General features: G+C 45.6%; 1 non-coding gene across 1 annotated transcript; it reads left to right on the top strand.

Moving 5' to 3' along the window:
- The first annotated feature begins 12,151 nt into the window (after positions 1 to 12,151).
- On the top strand, positions 12,152 to 12,257 carry LOC144942218 (U6 spliceosomal RNA). The gene has a single exon (XR_013639336.1). It is a non-coding gene; the product is annotated as a U6 spliceosomal RNA (small nuclear RNA).
- The last annotated feature ends 11,240 nt before the right edge of the window (positions 12,258 to 23,497 follow it).

Raw genomic sequence — 23,497 nt, 5'->3', positions numbered from 1 at the left:
AACGGAATGGGGTTCGCGCTGCGTGCGCGCATGCACAACCGCGTGGCACGGGACCACGCCGGCCGCTGGCCTCCTGCCACCATCGCCACCGCTGCCACCATCGCCACCGCTGCCACCACCGCCTCACGTCTGTGCCACAGCACCCTGGTGAGACCGTTAGTTGTTGGATTTCCAATTCACTCTTTTATTTGCACGAGTTTGGAACATTGATTTGGATGGATGTATATATTTGCTTGGTTCTTTCGGTAAAGTCACGTAGAAGGGAAATAATAAAATAATAAAAATAAAACATAATAAAATACAATGCTCACGACGTTTCGGCCACAACGCAAGCAGCCGTCCTCAGGTGAAGAACAGGGCTGTCGGAAAGCCATTCGGACGCTGTCTTTCCGACAGCCCTGTTCTTCATCTGAGGATGGCTGCTTGCGTTGTGGCCGAAACGTCGTGAGAATTCTATTTTATTATGTTTTATTATTATTTTATTACTTCCCTTCTACGTGACTTTACCGAAAGAACCAAGAATAAAAAAAAATCATACATATGGACACATACAATTCGACAACGATTCTATGAGAGTCTTGCGAGTGGTACTGAGCTCATTGTGAATATTCCACATTGTCATGTAATAGCCATGACATCCATATCATCCAGCAGTGGATTGACCATGGCCGATAAGTGTTGAATGATGTGTGGTGCTTATTTTCTCATCCGCCCCCACGAGGAACATTGCAGCTGTGGACGCCGATGCAGGGCAGTGGTGACCGTGGCCACAATTTAAACTCACAACCTAATAATCATTCTATGCCCAGCTGCCCTATGAACTGCGCTTTATCCCAGTCCTGTGCGTGTAGACTGCATACATACATGCATACGTACAGATGTACAATCGTACATGTATATACATTCAATCTATCAATACGCGATGCCGTTTTGGAAGCTTTCCAAGCTGAACAGCTTCTGGGAGGTCAGCGATGAGACAATGCAATGGTTCCCGGCCATATTAATTTTCCAGCCACCAGATTATAAAAAAGGCCTTCGCAGACAAACCCCGGTTGTATTTCATTGAATTCTCCACGAAAGCCGAAATCGTTCCGCCGAGCAAAATGTCTCGCACACGCCCCCACTGTGGACACGAAAAAAAAATGCAGCACCCACACAACGCGTCGCTCTCCCCACACACACACACGCGAGCACTGCGATAAAGCGGGCAACACTTTTCAATTACACTACCCGCTATTTTACACACCCAGGGAAATTGCTGCAACCGTGAACTAGATGGATAGGGGTGATGGCTCTCGAACTCAGCTTGCGGTTGTTATCCTATTGGATTTACTCCTTTTAATAGTTATAGTGTCGTCCTAGTTGTCGTTGCCCCAATTAAAACGTGAGACTTAAATCACGCCCACCACATTTCTGCTCCATATAATAACTACTCAGGTACGCGCGGATGCTATATCGTAAATAATTTACAGCATATCTTGCACACAGCTTAATTTCTGCATACGACATGATTTGAATATATTTTCATCGTTATATACCGGGATGTTTTTTTTTTAAACCAAATCAGTTTAAAGCTGTCAGCTATTAGGTAGAATGCGTGCCTAAAAGTGAAGTCAAAATGTGATGTATAATTTGGTGCTATTATGTAAAAAATGTACGTGATTATTACTCGTTATTGACAATGTATTCGGCTTGCCTAACGTTTTTCCACTCTCATCCGTATCGCTCGTTTATGTGGCGCTCTATAGTGAGGCCCCAACCCTCCCCGCACCTCCGATTAGCACTGCTGGCGACTCACGGCTGGCAAAATAAGTTACAAGAGTTTTTCTAGATTTGAAGCTTTCGTGACTGCAAGTATTCATATTCTTAGGGTTTTTCGGTAAAGTCACGTAGGTGAAAAATTAAAATTAAAATTAATAAAAGTAGAATAAAAATAAAATAAAAATCACGACGTTTCGGAGGCAACACAGAAGACGGAAGCTTGTGTTGCCTCCGAAACGTCGTGATTTTAATTTTAATTTTATTTTACTTTTATTAATTTTAATTTTAATGTTTTACCTACGTGACTTTACCGAAAAAACCTAAGAACAAGAGTTTTTGATTAGCCCCACCTCCTAACCCCCCCTCCCCACCTTTCTCCCTTAGGGATGGATGGAGATAGTGCGTAAACACTTTAAACGTGAATTGTGAAGCATTAAATTAAAACAATTACGTTGCTCGTTTGATAGCCATGAAAGTGATCATATTTAAGTTCTCTCAATAGAACAAATAAAGGAAGTTTTTGTGTGTGTGTGTGAAACAGCCCTGTCTACTTAGAGCACTTCAAGGCAACACTTTGTTACACTTTCAAGGTCACGGGCAGTGTTTATACAATCCCGGCAAGGGGAACACACTTAAAGTATCCTTGCTCCTGATTAAAATACAGCGGCGCGTTTGGAGAGCGGAAGGTTAAAGGCGTTTGGAAGGCATGCCGTACGGCCACCTGTTTTATGAATTAATCGGCAACTCCGAGGGCCGATCGTTATTTATTTGTCAACTTATTAAATTATTTTGTGACGTTCACACGCAGCAGGGGCTGCCATTCAAGGAGGGCGTCCCAAGCGCTCTAACCTGGATCTGTCCGCTAGCTGATTAAGGCCGTTAATTACACATGGGAAGGGGGAAAAAACTGCTCACGTAACGTCGATTGTACCGATATGGGCAAGGGGCGCACATTAAACTGACGAACCCTCCCCTCTTATTAATTTATTGCCCATCTCCTTCTTGCGCCTAAGCATCCTCATGAAGCGTCCTGTCACGTGTATTGTTTAATCTTGCCACGGTATAATTGTCATCACACCGCACTTGCATGGAGCGCCACGGGTGCGAGATGTTAACTGCCTCGCATGGTCTACGGGAGGTCGTGGGTTCGATCCTAACCTTGACGCCTTTATATTTTGGAGTTTGGATGTTCTCCCCGTGGTCGCGTGGATTTCTCTCCGGGTCCTCCGGTTCCCCCCCCCACCTCCTTTACAATCCACACGCGTTTAGAGTAATTGGCCGCTCTTCATTTATGGACACGATGAGCCACTTCGTTGAGCTATCATTTGTGGTAGGCAGGTCGCTCCTGAAAAGGTGCTACATAGCCCAGTGCACCTTACCTGGTAAAATAAAAAAATACAAAGTTTAGTTTAGCGCGCAATCCAAAGGTTACCGGTTCGACACGACCCACCCCCCCCCCCCAGTACGGCAGTCGAAACAACGCACAAGTTTCTCAAATCTCCTCGGCCTCTGTCCACCCAGCAGTATGGATGGGTACACGACCACCAGTGAGGGGGGAGTGGGGTGGCACGTGCCCCCCCAATGATCCGATCGAAATCCCTAATTTTGATCTGTTCATTGGGGTTTATTAGTAATAAATCGGCATTTTGCGACCCCCACTGCCACTGTGTAGCATATTATTACGTGCCAGAGACTCTATGAGATGATAGGACATTAGTCTGAGTCCATAATTGGAAATAAGTAACGGCAAAGCAGTTATAAGTGACTCACAGAATGGTGCGCAGTAGACTATACAGTACACGACTGCCCTGAAGGCATCATTCACCTTCAGCGAGTGCGATGCCGATCACACGACGCGGTTCGAATTCGACCCTCGATCGGTGGCTGCGTCATCGCCGCACACGCGTCGAATAAAAAGCCATGGACAAGTCCTTACTTACTAACAAGTCCTATAATTTTTCATTGCTTGATGGGTTGCCCTCCCCTACCTGAGAATCCTGGCTCCGCTAACACGACGCTTAGTCTGACGGCAGGCCGCGATGCATTACCCCACCCCCTCCACCCCCCTCCTGAGTGTAGATCGACATTTTTATGTAACGCCATGAAGACATTCCGTCTCGAACACAGCCGGTTTTTAGTAAAAAAAAAGAAGCAACCCCTACCTGGCCGGTCCACCATTAAGGAGGGAGAAGAGCTGAGGCAGCACCGGGAGTGATTTGATGATTTTATTGGAGCTCAGTTGGGGCCTCCGCTGATGGAGGGACCCCCTACCACCACCTGATACACGGCCAGGAAACGATTGCGACTTCAGCGAATTGAGTGTGCCCGTGTGTGTGGGTGCGCTCCCTGCAGGGCCTTACTATCCAGAGGGATTCGGTTTTTTTTTTGCCGGCGGGCAAGACCTGTCCTGCGGTGTTACTTTCGTAAGAGAGACGAGAGCCAAAGATTAAAGAGCAAAGCGAATTAAAAAAAAAGCTGTGAATCTGATAAAAGTAAAAAAAAAATATGCAAGTGACCACAAGGGGCTTAGCACAACCCTGGGCTAGACTGAACTTAGCACCAGCAGGAAATACAATGTTCATTACATTGAGTTATCAATTAAGCACTTGTACAAAAGGCTCTTCCATTGTATTTGATGTCAAGTGTTTATTAACCTTCAGCCGCGGCACTCTAAACCAAAACCAAGTCGCAAGTCACATCAGAGGGCTTTAAATGTAATATATATTCATGGAGAAAATTACTTCTCTGTACTTGCAAATAGTGCACTTCAATGGAAAAAAATATCTTATGCAGTTTGAATAGTAACCTAATTCATTAAATAACACATCAGTCCTTATCCGAGTCTCTTCACAGCATGTGTCCAGACAAAAATCTTTTTAACAGGTAACCACCAGGCATATGTAGAATAACCTCTACTTGAAGGATAGCCCCTGATGGAGGAGAGGCATTTATTAAGATGATGGCTAAGTCTTTTGAACAAGGATACTCACTGTACTTCATGGAAATGATAACTCAATATCCGAGTACAAATTATCTTTCCACATGTATAAATCATTCCTGAACTTTAAAATATTAATATTCCCACCCATGCTTATATCATTTAATCATAAGCTACAAAAGAAGACAGCAGTAAATTGTGGGAAAACGTGTTTACCGAAATGCTGTCTATAAAAATGTTTTTGGCCAATTCAAGGTGGTGTTATTTCCCCACCCATCTGCTTAATGATTACAGAAACTGCATGTTCATTGCCATCAACTACAACAATTAACATGTCCAAGTAATTGACCGATATCGTAACGTAACCGCATCGCAAAAAAAACACATCAACACGTCCTGCATTGCCACAATGCCCTATTGGATCAATACACACCAAAATTGTGACTTTTTAAAAAAAACAATATAATTGTGCATTTTCTCCCAATGAAAAATTGAACGCAAGGAACCTTTGCAAAGAAATGTATTGAGCCATTGACCTTTGCAATGAATATATTTTAAACGTTATATATATTTTTTTTGTACAAACGCTGCAGATGAGTAATGCTTTCATGGGCTTCCTCCCGTGTGTGCGAGCGAGCGCAGGCTACGGAGGGCACGCACGTGCCAGGATTCGCCAGACGCCAGCCAGGGGATTGGAGTCACTTTCCAGGGGCTCCCCCAGCAGCAGCAGCGTGGGCGAGCACGCACGCCGCCACGTGCCAGGCCTCCCGACTCGCCGAGCGGCAGGGGGCAAGGCTCAAATCGAGGGAGCTCAAAGCAGCGGTACAGGTAACCGCGGGCGGCAAGGATGATGAGACGAGGTGGCACGAGGGGTGGAGGTGGTGCGCTGGAATGAGGAAGTGCCGGCAAAATTGCGGACGGGGCCTTTGAATTATTCAACACGTTCATTCAACCGTCTAACGAGGTAATTAATTCAATAAATTATTCATTCGCCCGTTCGCATCTTCTGTTCGCGAATTCATTAATTGGGAGAAGTTGAACGTTATTGCTCTCAACAGCTCTTTTTTGTTTCAATTGTTGCACGCTTTGCGCGCGGGGCGATTGCAAAGCGCCAATATTGCTCGCTGCCACAAGTAATTTTCGTGAGGATTTTGAGGAATACTCGGGGGCAAGACCGAGAAAAGGCGTGAGCTCCAATGCGCCGTGTATCATCATCATAATCTCTTTAAGAAAACATTTAAACCAATTTTCTTCCCTTCTACTCAGTCAGGGGCTGAGCCAGTGTGCTTTGTACATTGGATATAAGTAGATGCGGCTGGGAAACGTCGATTTATCTTCAGGCTGCAACAGCCGTGAAAAGGGGAGAGAGAAGGGCGCAGCCTGTACCAAAGAGTCCACGTGCTTGCAAACAAAGTCCGAGCAAGACCGATTACCGAATGCATCAAGAGCGGCTATATTAGAACGAGTCGCACTCCCCGTTGGCATTTTGCATCGGGCAGCATGTGTTCAAGTGTCCAATGCGAAATCGATACCCGTGCAACTGGGCCTCGTGTATCCGGTGCTTTCACCATGACGCCCGGGGCTTTGCTGCGGTCAGCCGTGGCTCAAAGCGGCGCGTCGCTGTCAAAGGCAATCTGGAGGCGGCACCTGTACATCACCTGGAGTCGCCATCGTGGCGCCAGTGGCCACCACCCTGGCCAAGGGCTCACCCCACCCCACCCCCACGTTTTCACGCCATATCGTCATGCACAGGCGCACGTGAAAGACGCGAATATTTGTAGCGGCTGACTGTTGCTGCTGTTATTTTGCTTTGCTAACCCCCGGGTTAGTGCTGCACCCACCGTGCAAAAATAATAATAATAATACCCCACCACATAAATTTTTTGAGTTAGCAGGAAGAAATTGTGTGATGGCATGAAATGTAATTTATGGATCAGGTGTATAACAATTCAGCACTCCACCCACACTCACTCCTGTTCAACTCTCACATCCTCCCCCCCCCATAATTGGATCACTGTGTAACAAAAAAATAGTTCCTGGGTAGTAAGTGTTATTTCATAATTGCCTATGCCTCAAAAGTACAGAAAATGGCTATTATTCCCCACAAACTTTGGTTTTGTGACCAGGACAGTGATATGTTGAAATGTACATATTTTCGATGAGAAAACGTGGTGTGCATTTGTGTCATTCCTTCATGTAAAGTCCTGGTCACAAAAGCAAAGTTTGTGGGGAATAACAGCCATTTCTTTATACGTTTGAGGCATAAGCAATTAGAAAATAACACTTACTACCCAGGAACAAAAATCGTGCTACATAGTGAATTATGACGATTCAAAGTTGCGATTTGATTCAAAAACTGATTCTTTTTAGTGTCGTTTTAAACCTTCCTTTTTGTATTTTTTTCTCATATTTCTCTCTCTCTCTCTCATTGTGCAGGATCGCTAGCTCCGTTAACCTGCCTGTAATATTGGCATACAATTTACACAAACGCTAAATAATCAATGATCACACGCGCGATTATATGCATGTATCGCGCACGCATTTAAGAATCCATGTTAATTGGTGAATTTATGCATCGTTACAGGGCTATTAATTAGGTAGAAGAGACTCTTTGAGTTTCAGAACTTTCTTGCAGGAGGGTTTTGCATGACGATATTTTGGCAAATTCCAATCACGAGTGTTTACATGGTGTAGGAAACTGAACACCCGAATAAAAAACACACAAATACACATACATACGACGAGATAGCACCTCAAACTTTGCGCAGGTACATAAAAAAATGCATTCCAAATATCCAAAGAAAACCCAAGGGAATAACACTCGAGGCTCCGCACAGATGGATTCAACACGCTTGCATTACCGCCACCTCCCACCCACCTCACAGCCCACCAGGTCCCAACCTGCGCGCCGGATCGCGTTCGCGTGCGTCACCCGCACCCGGCTCAATTACACCAAAACACAGTTGCTTAATTGCTCCTCTGTGTAGCCTCAGGGTTGCAGCTTTTCAAACCAAGGAGAAAACGCCGCGTGGCAGCCCGTGACCCCCGAACGCGCTCGAGAACGGGCAGGCGGGTTCGAGACGGCAGGGAGGGAGGCAGCGTTGCCACCGTGCACAAGGCTCTCCCGCCTTGCTCCCTGCTCTCGCTCTCTTGGCCCCCGGTACCCGGGGCATCTCCACAAAGGCTGAGCGCCGGGGGGTCCGTCCGTTCGAAGCCCCTTTTTGCGACAACCGTCCCACAAGAGCGGCCCAATATCGGTGCCCTTGTGGCGACGGGGGCGGTGTGTTCGGTGTTCGCTGATCGCGGAGTAAAACAAGCGTCAGCGGGGCACAACACGAAGCGACTTTAACGTGCAATTTGATAGAGTTGGCGAATTGTTGAGCGAGTAAAATGAAATAGGCTCCGTTAGCAATAATGTACAATAACAAATCATAGTATACACTACCGACAATCATCACTGTCAAAGTCAAAGTGCTTTTCTGCTCAAATGAGCGTTGGGGCAGCGCTCATCTCCTGTTGACATCCATGAGCCAGTGGTGGTTATTCCACATTCATAGGGTGGGCACGAGTCTACCCATCGCACAAGCATCGTCGTCGTCACCATCAACAAACACTGTTGACTTCCCCACAACGTTGAGGGGTAATGGGATGCGTCAACCCCCAGCCAGGAGTTGAACTTACAACCTTCCAGATTTGAAGTTTTCGTGACTGCAAGGATCAATACTCTTTGGTTCTTTCGGTAAAGTGACGTAGATGAAAAATAAAAATAAAAATAAAATGAAATGAAAATAACTAAATTAAATCACGACGTTTCGGAGGCAACACAAGCTTCCGTCATCAGGTGGAAGAGCCACAGCAAAATTACTGTAGTGAGTACTCACAGTACTTTTGTAGTGAGTGAGTTCTCACGGTAATTTAGCTGTGGCTGTTCCACCTGATGACCTGATGACGGAAGCTTGTGTTGCCTCCGAAACGTCGTGATTTAATTTAGTTATTTTACATAAAAAAAATAATTCACCTACGTGACTTTACCGAAAGAACCAAAGAGTACGTTACAATTTTCCGCTTGCGAGTTGCTTACTCTTGCAGCTGAGCCATCCAGCCGAACACAGTCAGTAACACTGCCTTGATGAGAATGACATCTCTTGGTTCGTCGTGAGTTCATCTCTGGTTAGATCGTGTAGGTTTCATACCAATGCTCAGCTATACCCTTCGCCACCTTACAGGGCCAATAAAAGCATCTTTTTACGTGGGCAAATATGCCAAATAATTAGATGTTTAAAGAAAACTGGAGGAATACTGGCGATTACATCCGGCTTATCATGCAAATGAGCTCCCTGATCCGAACCGGGTTTATTTTTCGCAACGATGAACTTTTTTTTCAGACGAGAGAGAGAGAGAGAGATCAAATAATGTGACTGAATTCAAGTTGAAGATTGCACTCTACAGTTTTGTGAAAATGAACATTTTGGAGGAAGCATGAACAATTTCGAATTGGCGCATGAACATGCACAGTTGTACAAAGGCAGACACTGAGTTGCAAACAAACCCCCGAAAGATCCAAATATTAATACATAATCTGATTTCAATAGAAAAATACGTAGCTACTTGACACTGCAGCAATGCATCATAGGAGACAGCTTACTTCAATAAGCAGCAGCAAAGCGTCCCTTTTAACTTGATTATGTCATGTCCTCACACTGCCGATTGATTGAACATATACTGCCTATGTAGATTACTGGTGGAAAGCCTGTTGAGATTCAATGGCTCCAAGGGAGTTTTCCAGCATAATATTTTGGTTTAAATAAAAAAAAAATGCATTTCATAATAACGGAGTGCAATATATCAGAGTGAAATGTATGAAATGCGATCCTAGCGACTCAATGTTGAATCAAAAAAACAATTCGTAGAAGAAGTGGATTTGGATCGGAGCCGTTGAGGTTTGTATTTTTAGTTTTTTTTTACAACAACCAATCTGCGTGTCGGTGATGAAATGACCCAAGCTGTGCAACCCCGAGGCCTGTGGCTATGGTGTGTGGTGGCAAATAATGCTTCATTTTTTATTATTATTATTATTGAGAAGAACTGACTTTCAACCTTTTCGACAATAATACGGGGAGGTGTTAAGATGTCCGAACACCAAATAGACAAACCGAGGACAAGGCATCAAGTCTGCGGCAAACTGCACATGCGTGTGGTAAAACCATGCATACGCTTCAATAATGGACGCATTGCCCTTGAAACTGATCCGCCTCCAGCAGACGGCCTCTTGTATGGCTTATACAAGATCGCCTGCCTCTGCCACAATGCCTTCACAGCTGCCTGCCCGCCGTACCTTTCTTCATTATTGACAACTTGCAGCTCAGCACACGGCAGATGCCTGCGCAGCGCGACTCACGACCTCCTCTTGATACCAAGATCCAGGATGGTCACGTGTCTATGCGCCGCTTCTCGGTGGCAGCCCCAACAGTCTGGAACGATATCCCCTCTGCACGTTCGCAGCATCACCTCAATCGCCTCCTTCAAGAGAGACTTTAAAACTCACCTCTACAACCACGTGCTTTCGAGCGACTCTGAGCTTGGCTCCGCGCCTCTGAGTTGCGGTCGTTACGTCCGCAAATTTGCACGCGTTATAAATTGCATTATTATAATTTGTCTCATTGGAGACCAAAGAACGTCAAAAGGCGAACAGCGCAAGGACGATGCAAAACGCCAAAGCGTGATTAGCTCAAGTTAAGTTACAGTATGTGCATCATTGCCGGAAAGGGTAAAAACATTTCTTTGTTTTTATTATCATCTTAATACTCCCAAAAAGGGTCCCGTAGCACCAAGGGCAGTTGCATTTCTCAACACGTGGCTTGGGAATCTCTTAGATTGACTCCGTCTAAAATGATTGCTTGAAATTTTCTTTTTTCAGAGCATAAACACTGGGGAGACAAAGGCAATTACGCAAGAGCATTGGCCAGATTTTTCCCATCATGAGAAAAAAAAATGGCTTTTATAGGTGCTTGCTTAAAAACCCTGGTCCCATTCATTTATAGGCCAAAGCCAGGATCTTTCTTGAATAAAGCACTTTTACTTTTTTTACATTAAGGAAACGACATTTCGCACAATCCAGCTTAAACATTGAACGGCGGAGACGGGGCCATCTTAAGCCTCGGGCCACTGCGACCCAGTCTGCAGAATATTCAACCGCGTTTAACAGCCACAAATTGGCTTTGCTGCACATTGTGATGCCGTGGGAAAAAAATCCATTGCGGAATATGAATTCTAAAAGGCAGCTGTGCAAGCCTGAAAGCTAATAAAAGGTGGAAATAAATAAATACATGTTTCATACATCCCTTTAGAGCTATGCAAGGTAGGGTTGGTTAAACATATCTGGTTAAAAGGTACTCTGGTAATGGATGGGTCCATTGGGAATTCGAACAATGGCATAGGAAATGACAAAAGAAAAAAGCAGAGCAGAGGATTAAAGAGAGCTGATGGAAGGCGGTGGAAGGCAGTGCATTGAATATATGCAGGACATTTGACAGCAGCGTCAATCGTTGACATGCTTGGATATTTACCCCGTCCCGTTTAAAGTTAGTTTTTTTACTTTTTAAAACAGCCAGTGATGCCAGCGGTGTTGCTGAATCATTCTCAGATAGCTGGGGACAAGCATACTCGGAAGAGACATGTGATTGTGGTTACCGAAATGTGAGTTTAAATTCAGATTCGTGTCAACTCACCCTGTGACTTAACGTGCTTCGAAGGCAGAATTTAATTGCTCACGTAAAATGTCACAGGAGCAGTCACGTGACTGATAGGCACAGAGGCATGGCAAGAGCTATACTGGATGTGGTGTGCCAGGTGCGGACATATGGTCTGGATCCCTGAGCTGGACACACACCAGCTGATATTAAAGAGAAATAAATAATACAAGTAAAAATAATAGAAATAATAGAAATACAATTATAAATCACGACGTTTCGGGGCCTCACTTGATACAGTAAATCTGGCTGTGACGGTCCCACCTGATGACGGAGACTTGTGTTGCCTCCGAAACGTCGTGATTTATAATTTTATTTCTATTATTATTTCTATTATTTTTACTTTCATCATTTCTTTTTATTTACGTGAGTTTACCGAAAAAACCTAAGAGTATGAATCCTTGCAGTCACGAAAGCTTCAAATCTAGAACCTTCGTGCGTAACGAGCTCTTGTTCCTTCAAGCATTCAGCGGATTTGCTAAGTAACGACATCGGCTGCATTTGAGGGGCTTTTACTCGCCATTCTGTTGGCCAAAGGTAATAAAGGGTCGTTTCACAGATGCTGTTAACAAGCTCTCTTAGTGTATTTAATTGTGGGTGTAATGTGAACCTCATTTGCTGACCAATCAATCCACAGTGGACTAGGACTGAGAGCTAAAGTGGCCTCTTGGTTATTTATTTAATTTTTGAAGCTCCCTCTAAAGTACTTGCTCCGGCAGTACATATACTAAAATTGGAACGATACAGAGAAGATTAGCATGGCCCCTGCGCAATGATGACACGCAAATTCTAATGTGCGCTTGATTTTGCAGAGCGGGCGCTTCGGATTAGACGGCATGCGTCGAAACTAATAAAGAGCGGCGGTTGATTTGTATTGGCTACTTTTATCAGAGTTTGATTGGGTGTATTTGTAAACCATCGTACAAAACTCCGATCATCCTCGGAGCAGCAGCAGCAGCAGCAGCTTTTGGCCAACCATCGAACAAAGGTCGATGCACCGCAGAGCGCTTTCAGATGCGCTTCTGCAGCCATCCGCTATTCCTTCCGATATTAGGAAGCCACTGGAGCTATGCACTTTTAAATACTAGATTGGAAACTGATTTCTTTAGAACTGCATTTAGTGTTCAATTTGTTGTCCCTGCCCCGCACATCCGATGATCACGGTTGGCTACGCACGATCCCAAGGAAGTTAAACAAACGTAATATATATTATGCGCAAATCACTCGCAGGATAAGCAAGTCTGGGCCTGGATAGTCCTAGGATGGGCGACCACCAAGCACACCAGGTTGTCACTGACAGCTCCACGGCTGTGCTACGTTGCGTGCAAGAAGAGGGCACTGCAGCAAATCCCAATGTTGTACTGTGCTTCTAATGCTCCCACGTCTGTGCCTCCCCTCCTTCACAAACCCGCACTGACCAGCGTGGCGAAGTACGGTCACGTAACCCCTCCACCCCCCGCCACCCGCACCGCATGGGGGGAGGCCCTCGACCGGTAGCGATGGATTTCGACCGAAGGGTCACCGTGCGTGCACATCGACAAACACGCGCGCGCGTTTCCCCGGCTCCAATACCATTGCAGGTGGCGCCGCACCGCATGCTGAGGGTGTACTTCCTGTGTGGCAGCAAGCTCCCGGTGCTCGAGCCTCAGAGAGCGGAGCGGCCAAGTCACCAACGTGTCCAGGCGCTGCCACTCTCCGACAAGCGGAGGGCCCCCCGGCACGGACACGGCGCGACGTGGTCTCTTTCTCGCTCACACTCTGGGGCCACCTGACCACTCTCCATGGTCCCCCGCCGCCCGCCTGCCCCGCAGTTGGCATGACGAGTCAGGTGCGCTTCGGTGGCCGTCCAGAACGTTCTTCCTTTCGAAGCCACTGGAGCCGTGCGCTTTTGAATCGTCTAAATTGACAAGCGAATTTCTTCAGAACTGCTTTTTTTTGTCTGTAGTGTGGTGTACTTCCCTCATGGCTCCGATTAGCGCGGTTGGATATGTACGGTGCGGACGAAGTTCAGCATACAGACAGTGTCGGCTCATTGGGGGAAGGCGGCTACAGAGAAATTACTTTTTGCAGGGCCATCCACCTCTTCAATTTATAATCGCCTAGTTCAATGATAAAGGAGATATAGACAAGGGAGACAATGTGGCGGAGCTTTGAGAAATGTGGAAAAAGATAGCCGTGTAATGAGATCTGAGACGAGATACAGATGAGACAGAAATTAAGTGAAATGAGAGAGATGTGCACAAGAGACGGAGATGGAGTGAGACGAGACAAGAGAGCTGCTGCACACAATATAGAGAGGAGAGGTATTCATTCGTTAATATTTAATTTGACCGCTTTTTACGCTTCTTCGTATCTGAATCCAAGTTTATATTTTTTCCACCGATACATTTCTTGTGAACCCGAGGGTCATTGAGCCTGCTAGAGGCCCTAAGCATGTGATTTTCTTATGGCCAGCGCCACCACAGCGTGCACCCCTCCCACACCATCAGACTTAACATGCAGCGGTTAGCAATATGGAGAAGGATTGGGCAATTCCTAATTTCGGGGCATAGCCACTCAAAGGTCTCCGTGCCATAATTCATAATACCGGTTTAGGGTTAGCTCGCGTAAATATAAATGTGTCGTTCACCCACCACCACCCTCTGATTAGCACGATTGGATGCGTACGGTGCGAAAGAAGTTCCACGTGCATACATTCCACCCGACACAGCCAATTAGTAAGGTTTGTCACGTGAACAAAGCATGCCAATTCGCTATTCAGTACATCGTATTGTTCAGGTGACAAACCTTACGAATTGGCCACGTGTCGGGTGATGGTGGGTTAATGACACATTAATATTTACGCGATCTCACCCAAAAAACATTTAGTACGAATACCTGTGGTCGCGAAAGCTTACGTGTAAAAAAAAGTCTCTGTTGCCACAAACACAATTCTAAGGATGTGGCATCGATTCCATATATTAATTGCCACCACCACTATCGCCATCATCACCGTCACCATCATTACAGACAACATCACAGTGTACATTTATTTTTTTTCCCCAGCGACAAAGTGAAAGTCCGTGAGGATAACGCAGAGGGGGCATGCGGAGAAATTAGACAGCAAAGTCCGAAACGTCACACCACACACGAGGACGGAAAAGTACGTGGGCCATAACTCTTTAGCACATTCATAACGGCTAAACAACGTGAGCATTGATGGAGAACTGGGCAAAAAAAGAGAAACCACGTGGAGATGGAAAAGTGCAGAGTGCAAGCTGCAGAGAAATTCTGACGGTGGTGTCAGCGTAGGGGAGGCCTTCACTCAGCAGTAGATTGAGAATGGTTGAAATGATGAAATGACGATCTGATGATCGTAGCATTATTTTTTTAATTAGAAAAAAAAAACAAAGCCACTGTAACCCTGCACATATAATTGGAGGCACAAGTCGATACGCTGCAGTGTCAACAGTGCAATTGATGTTTTAATATAGTTCACCTTCTAGGATACATTACGAATTGTCACAGAACATTGCTAATTTCATTTTTTTATTAATTATCGTACTGTTATTTTACCATTAGTGTTATTTTAAGGTGACGAGATTAAGAAGAGAAATTTAAGTTTTGTCCTGACACCTCTTCGTGTGTGTGTGTGTGTGAGCGGTAGTGTAGCGATTAGCGCACTGCGCTTTTCATTCAGTGCCTCGAGTTTGATTCCCGCTCACGGCCAACACCAGTGATGAGGATCTGAACCGGTCCTAGACCTGCCCTAGGTCGACTTAGCCTAAAAAAGAGTACCTGATGGGGCGGGTAAACATAGTCATTGGGGAGACAAAGGCGGCCGGGCGTGGTGCAGGCCACCCACCCATTCGTGTGCCATTCCTGCCTTCATAGGTGCTCGCTAGCAGCACTTGCCCCAACAGCATACATAGGCTATACGGGGAATCTTTGTCTTTGTTTGGTACAAACGAACTGGGTGACATGCCCTGCAGGCAAGTCACACATTGAAATCGCACGTCTTTTTTTTCCGTTTCTCAACCCATTGTGACCTCCAGAGATAATAACACGAGAGATTAATCGAGGGAGCCAAAGATATAGAGACAACACAACAGGGGGAGGCGGAGGGGGGTGGGTGGGTGATAGAGAGCATTGATGAGTGACAAAAAAAACACACCATAACTGTTTGTGAAAACAAGAAATGAATATGTTAGAAAGAGTGGGCAAAGCGGAGAAATGTTGGAGAGAGCAAGCGTGAGATAGAGATAGAGAGATATTCGCCAAGAATAAGGGTCTGGCTCCGCCGTGGCTCCCTCCCCTTGGCTGCAAAACGAGACTCTATCCGTCTCTGTGGTGAGACAAGCCATTGATTTTGTGACAACAGTGGACAAAACATATGGCAAGAGGGCGGCCAGCGTGGCCCGGCAAAACACGGATGGATGAGACGTGCGTTGCGACGGATATGTCAGCTATCGGGTCTGTGCCGTGGCTTTCCTAAATCCCCACGGGGTCCGCGTGAGATCCATCACGGCGAGGGCTCGGGGGGTGCTGCTTTATTGTATATTGTTCCTCTGTATATCACGAAGTCTGTTGTACCAAGCGCAGTTGAATATAATCGGATCACAAAGCTATGCACCCCCGTTGAATATAAAGGTGGCGGCGGCGGCGGCGGTGTTCCATGTGTCGACACGAGCGTACGAGCGAGCGAGTGAGTGCGCGCGCGAGCGAGCGTACGAGAGAGCGGGCGGGCGCGTGGCTTAGCAGCTCTTGGCAAGAAAAATAAAGAAAAAAAACAACGGTGATGCCTGCTGCCATAATCGGTAATCACGTGTCCGCAAAAATGTACTTTTTTTTTTCCAGCTTCAAAGAAGCTGTGTCCAAATGCGATGCACGAAAGCGAATTATTTGTGTGAATTGTGGACGATGGTGGGGGGCAGAGGAGGGGGGGCGACGATTTCTAAACGGTCTCTAATATCTTCTGAAATGTCAGCCAAATCCATTGCTCAAAATCTCATAAAATGAAAACTTGCATTATGAGAATGGATCAAACACGATTTCGAATGTAGAGTACATATCTCAACAGTGGTTTAGCAGGTTAAACCAGTCAATAAATCTACACAATTTTCCATCTTCTCCCCTTAGCAAAAATCTATAGTAGTTTTCTGAAGGGCATGGTAATGCATGGTTTTATAGAGACCATTTGTATTTGCCATTTTTTACCAATGAATAGTCAAAGGTCACAGTGCCATTGATTTTAGACAGTGTTCTTAGCAAACTAATTTGTCACAATTAAAAGAATAATTGAATTTTTCATGCACTGCCCTGAAGTGCATTTTCAATTTTTCATTAAAATTTTCACTTGTGTAATTTTGTTATTATTGACATTGTACCTTGCTTATTGCCACCCGCGCACTCCCACGTAGCGCACACACGCGCGCATTTGCGACTTCAACGTGAAAGTCGGACAACCCCACCAACACGACACACGCAATGTGTGCGTAACCTTAAACGAAAAAATTCACTTCTCGCCATTCCACGACACGTTTATGAATGCGTGCCGCCTCCAACGTGATTTAACACAGGACTTCCTGGCGCTTTGTATATATTTTTAAAATATTTGTTTTCAAAACCGTGGAACATTCCTCCAAATTGAAATATTCACAACACGATCCTTAAAACAATTTTGAGCACATGCGCTATATACAAGAATTTAAAGTTTGATGTGTTTTGTTACATGAACACATTTCCAGAACCTGCTGTACGGCGGTTGAATTAAATGCTCTTTGCAACATATTTCGCAAGAAGAGAGAGATTAATTTAGCGTCATCAGAGTGGTGAAAAAAAATGTGTTGTAATTTGGACAGAGGACGCCGCACACAGATATGATTTTTATAAGAAATTATACAATGATCTTATGATGGCACCGTGAATGACGCGAGACAGAAACCCTGTTTCACATGAGAGATTGGGTGGGGATGTAGCAGAGGGTTGCACACTGCCAAAAAAGACCATGCGATTAACTACATCGTGGAGAAAGCAAGGAAGGTCCCATAATTCTATCCCACATCAACGCCAACCCACGACCACAGAACACATTGAAGCAACCTAAATTGATCATTAAGCTCCTCCCAACAGGGTAAAGCTGACCACTCACCATCCAGGCATGTGGGTTCTACCGATTGGTCAGTTTGTATTCCTGTTGGGAAGTTGCATGAACAGCTCAATTAAAAATACGTTGAACAATAAAGCAAACAACAGCATGAGAAATAACAGTAAGATACAAAGGTAACATTATAGTGTCTACAAAATATTAAAATGTATATGAAAGTGTTCCATAGGCGTTGCGTTGCTTTTTAATGTGTTCATGTTCACTCCAGCGTTTGTAAGTCCTGCTCAGACCTCAGACACACCAAGACTGCTATTTGATGTTTAATCGGCGAATCTGCGACCAAATTATCTTGAAATATCAGACACAAAGGCTGAAACAAAACAAACAAAAAACACCGCCCTGTTGTAACCACAAATAATGGAACAAATTGTTGAGCCCGCGGCTGGTCTGAAGATTCGGTGGGGACGAGAGGAGGAGGGGGGGGGGGCAAGTTAATCTTCTCGGTCCCCAATTGAACGTTGCAATTCCTATAAAACCCCAATCGCTCGAGAGATGAGAGGTGCCGGTTTTTGGGCCCGTCAGATTTCGAACCCGAGTCCTGTGCGCGCGCGCGCGCATCATTTATTTATCTGCAGTTTTGTCATGGCCTTTCGGAGCGAGGCGGAAAGGCCAGCCCAACTTTCGAAAACGATCTGAGAGGCTCTCTGCGAGCCCCCAGCGCTTTGGGGCTGACATTTACCGACAGCGACCAATCTTGGATTTGACTTGAGCGGCAAGCGAGTGTGTGTGTGGGAAAAGGGGGGGGGGGGGGGCTGAGGCTACATTGGTGGAGGCAGCTGGGGAGAAAGAGAGGGACAGAGAGAAAGAAGGAGAGCCCAAAGCAGACAAAGACAGCGAGAAATAATTATGAAGCCGAATATAAAATAGGGAAAGGAACAATTAATTTACGCGTTCATGGCCGCTGCCGTGGTTGTAATGGTTGCCGGCACTGGACTTGCAATCCAGAGGTATAATAGAGTTTTCTTTGGGCTAGGTCGCGTAAATATATAAATGTGTCGTTAAAACCCGCCACCACCCGACACAGCTAACTAGTAAGGGTTGTCACGTAAACAGAACGTGGCCAATTCGTCACTAGCACAGCACTAGTGTATAGTGTAGTGTATAGTAGTGTAGTGTGTAATGTAGTGTATTGTGTAGTGTAAAGTGTCGTGTACTAGTACAGCACACCGGTGTGTTGGAGAGCCAAGCCACAACATTTACAATCTGAGTACGACGTTTCACCAGTAATTACAACTAGCTTCATCAGGCGACAGCCAGATTTGTGGAGAAGTCTACCTCTTTCGTTCCTTATATAGAGGTGTAGATGTGGTGACCACCCTTTTGCGGGGGGATTAATGGGTCATTTATCCCCCCCCACAATGCTCAAGAATGCATCTGTACTAGTGACGAATTGGCACGTTCTGTTTACGTGACAACCCTTACTAGTTAGCTCGTCGGGTGGTGGCGGGTTTTAACGACACATTTATATATTTTTACACGCTCTAACCCCCCCCCCCCCCCCAATAAAACCTCTCTATTATTGACTGCGAGTTTTGTCCAGAGGTGTAAAGCGCGAGATGATAGGAGCCGGCTCGGTTAGAGAGCTCACAGCCCTGTCGTGGATGCCGGGGGTGGAGAGGAATTTGTTTCGTGCGTGGATACGAGCAGCTGTGACGCACTGACAGAGGTGCAGAATGCCTAAGGTGACCTTACGAGCCACTCCGCTCTCCGTCGTATGAAGATAAATTGTCCACGTGTGCTGCGGCGCATGCCACACATCAAATATTGTGTGCGCGAACACATGTGCCATGCAAACATTGTGCATTTTTAATGTGCAAAGTAATGTAATTATGCAGGGCCCAAAGAAAAAAATCCTTTAAAAATTCCATTCCAATTTAATTAGCATTTCACTTCACTCAAAAAATAAATTATCGCCTGTTGCAGATGCGGTGGCGCAGTGCCGGAGTATGGCACCTGTGAACATTGAACCCCGATGCCCTGGCCTCGAGCAAAATCGCTGGCGAGCGATATCTAAACCAGTCCTGAGCTTACTCCACACAGCAACACACTGACCACTGCGTGGTGGAGTATGGTCAACAACCCCCGTGGAGATTGGCACAGCATGAGGGACGCCTTCGTACAGCAGTAAGTCAACGACACGCTGTAATGTCTGCATGTTGAGCTTCTTTAGCACCGTACGTAATCGGAGGTGCAAAGTATCAAACTACAAGTTGGTTAAAATCGCATACATATGTAGAACCCACCTTGCAAAATCTATCGCACATCGGAGCATGGTGAGCAAGGCGTGCTTTCTCATCAGCAGTCAGCGGCAAGTTGCGTATTGGCTGTTTTGATCACCGAACACGCTTTATTGCAAGCACACCCAATGAAACTCGAATAAAAGCAGCCCAGAACAATCAACAACTGCTCTTTATGGCATTCGAAGCGTGCTGACTAAATCGTCCTCTCTGTTACAATCAAGAGGCACACGAGATGGAGCTGCAAAGGTAAAATAAATAACAGAGGAGCCTTGCTTCGACACTCATTCCTAGCACACTGTGGATAGATCGGTCAGCAAATGTTGGTTCACAAACCACCCACAATTTAGATAATCTAAGAGAGATTGTAAACGGCATTTGTGAAATGAGAAGGTTATTACCCTGAGACGACAAGATGGTGGCTAACAGCCTCTCTGGACATAGGCAACGGAGTCACTTAGCAAATCAGCTGAATGCGTTACGGAACAAGAGCTCGTTAAATTTTGATTGAAAGCATTCGTGACTGCAGGGATTCATATTCTTGGTTCTTTCGGTAAAGTCACGTAGAAGGGAAATAATAAAATAATATAAATATTTTTTATATTTATATAAAACAATATTTTGTATTATATTTATATAAAACAATATTTATATTATTTTATTATTTTTCTTCTTCTACGTGACTTTACCGAAAGAACCAAGAATAAGAGCTCGTTACTTGAAAGCCAGGGTTTGAGTTCAGCTGAGAATGTCTCGGTCGGATAGCCAGAAAATATTTCCTCTCCCAGCGCACTGCATCCAGTATACGCCTTGCCACGACTATGGCTCTAAGTCATGTGCCTACCCCAGTCTGTATGTAAGTGTGTTGAACTTCTTTCGCACGGTACGTAGCCGCACCCCAGCACACCACATCCAGTGTCCCTTTTGCTAAGGCCGTTGTTCCGAGACATGTGCCTACTCCACGGTTACCCGCGACTCAGAGAACATTCAGTGATAAATAAAGCCCTGATCGAATCTGTTAGACCTGTCATATCCACATGCTCATACAGTAAAGTATTGTGCATTTACAAAGGATATGGCAAAGATAAATATTGTTGTATATGTGGGATTTGGTACGTAATATCACATATTGGACCGGAATAAGTCACAACGGTTGATAAACATTTTAATTGCTCGAGCAATCCTCGTGAACCACCATGGCCTTCATTGAAAGTCAAGCAGATCTAAGTCTCGCCAAAAGAGTTATTTTGCTTCGCATAGTAAACGTTGCCTTCAATTGTAAACGTAACGGTAAAGTTACGTGACGTCTAATATGTTCAGATGACTCAGGGGTCACAGCACTGAGCTTGGCACCGCTTACACCCCTGAGTTGAAGTCCGATTTGACGATGTCAGCCCGGTCACGCATAACTACACGCAAAAATAAACTCGAATAAAACTTTGTTTATCGCTTGCCAATGCAATGAATGTTTCTCTGAGTGGATGGAAAAGAAAGGGCTATTTGAAGAGAACTCAGAAGTTGTTCCACACTATTCCCTTCCTCCATTCTCTGCTCTGCAGCGCATCACACCTTGAGTTTCATTTGAAATCAATTAAAAAAGAGGGGGGGGGGAAATATCAACATTAAAACAAAAATTCCGTCGGCTGTTCCACGCCAAATCTTTAGACATGAAACACTGTCAGTCGGTTCCTTTAGAGCCCTATCCAAAGGTTTGTTCAATCATGCATCGGTGGTCCTGATCACACGCTCATTTTTTTTTTCCAAACGAATCAAAGGACTTCTAAGAAGACGAAGAAGAGACAAAACATCTGATCGTCGTTCCAGTCTAAACTTTTATTTCTCTCCATACGCCACGGCACAACCGAACACTTCACACTTCCAAATGTGTAACGCTCACAGACGTGCAGCACCCGAGTGTGCGTGTATGAAGCGAGTAAAGCCCCCCCCCACCAAAACCTCGCTCGCTGCGGCGTTTGGCTCTCTTAAGACCCTTGCTAACCAGTCGCGTTGACAAACAGCCACGGTCACTGGAACACTCGGAGCAGGCCGTAACTCAGCAGGCACAACCGTGGTGTGGGAGACACACACACACACAAATCGCTTCCATTATCAAGTTCTGTTGTCACGCAATCCAAAGTGATAATGAAGTCACGCGCTTCAGAGGACGGTCAATGACGGCGGTTAACAGGATTCGAATCCAGATCTCAGTTTTGCCAGCACAGTCCTCAGACCTCTAAACCTCTTTGGCACCTCGTAAATAACATTAGTAGCAACATCTATAGGCAGATGGGAATTATTTTGTTACAATATTGTACAGATTCATCATCATCATCATCATCCACGATCTAGCCACACTTCTTTGATGAAGGTCTCCCCAAAGCCGTCACCACCTGCTACGGTCTAGGGGTGTCACAATCTATCTTGCCGATCTCATCGCTCCATCTCCCTCGGTGGACGTCTCTGCCGGGCGCATTGCCTCTCTTCCACGGTTAGTCTCGACACGCTTGCCCTTCCCAAGCACACTTTGCTTGAGAGTCGATACGATGTCAATAGGCAGGGAGAAAGAAAGAGAGCTCGTGTAAATTAAAAACCATTAAAGTCAACTTGTTATTAATTTTGAAAACTACACAATTTTTTTTTATTTTACCAGGTAAGGCCCACTGAGCAATATATAGCTCTTCTTCATAAGTGACATGGTCACAAATGATAGCTCAGCAAAAGTGGCTTATCACGTGACATTTTCAAGCAGTAAAATAACTCTAAACGCAAGTTACAAAATGTGGAGGGGAAAAAAATCGGAGGACCCAGCAAAACATCCACGCAATCACGGGGAGAGAGACACGCAAACTCCAAATATACAGCAGGCGTCAGGTTCGGGATCGAATCCACAACCTCATGCATCCAAGGCGAGGTAGTTAACATCTCGCCACCGTTGCGCCCCAAAATACACGTGTTGGAACACATCAGGGTAAAGGCACGTTTCCACTCGGAAAAATATTTGTAGTTCTTTTTACCATCTCTTTGATCCATAATCGTTCCATTGATGGCTTTTAACGCAAAAAAAAACCGTTGCGTGTCCTCTGAGAAATCAATGTTGAAATAAAAAACCCAATTATTATTCTAATTCACAAAGCGCTATGCAGTCAACTTCCATTCACTGAACTCTGCATCTGATTTACAAAGCGCAGGGCTTACATTATTTGATTATTTGCTGTCATGTACACAATTGTAGGGGTGTTAGAGAGAGAGCCGTTATGCATGGCAGCTTATGGGAAACAAACACAGTGGGCGGGGCTACGTGAGTGCACGGGGGGGGGGTGCTCTCAACGACGTCCGCACCTGGCAGCCCGGGGCCCCACCCCTCAGCGGGGGTTGAGTATAAAGGGGGATGTGTCAGAGGGCTCGGGGCAGAATGTTAAAGCTAAACCAGTGAAGACCGAAGATCGTCTAGCTAGAGCCCTGGACTCCCCTGGGACGCCGCCCTTGTCAGGGCCGCGCAGGACCGAGCCAGCGGCGTGGTCCCGAGAACCAGAGCTAGTGCTCTGGGACTCCGGGTACCGTAGCCCGACTTACCAGTGTCGGGCCAGACAGCCTCCCCTAGCCCGTTAGTGGAGGACTAGGAGGTAGGTCAGAGAGTGTATTCCCAGCTAGCCGGGTGAGGGGGCCG

The sequence above is a fragment of the Lampetra fluviatilis genome, chromosome 26 (genome assembly GCF_964198595.1).
Source record: "Lampetra fluviatilis chromosome 26, kcLamFluv1.1, whole genome shotgun sequence".
Lineage (NCBI taxonomy): Eukaryota > Metazoa > Chordata > Hyperoartia > Petromyzontiformes > Petromyzontidae > Lampetra > Lampetra fluviatilis.
The sequence above is the reverse complement of the archived record's forward strand: the minus strand, read 5'-3'. Positions and strand labels throughout refer to the sequence as shown.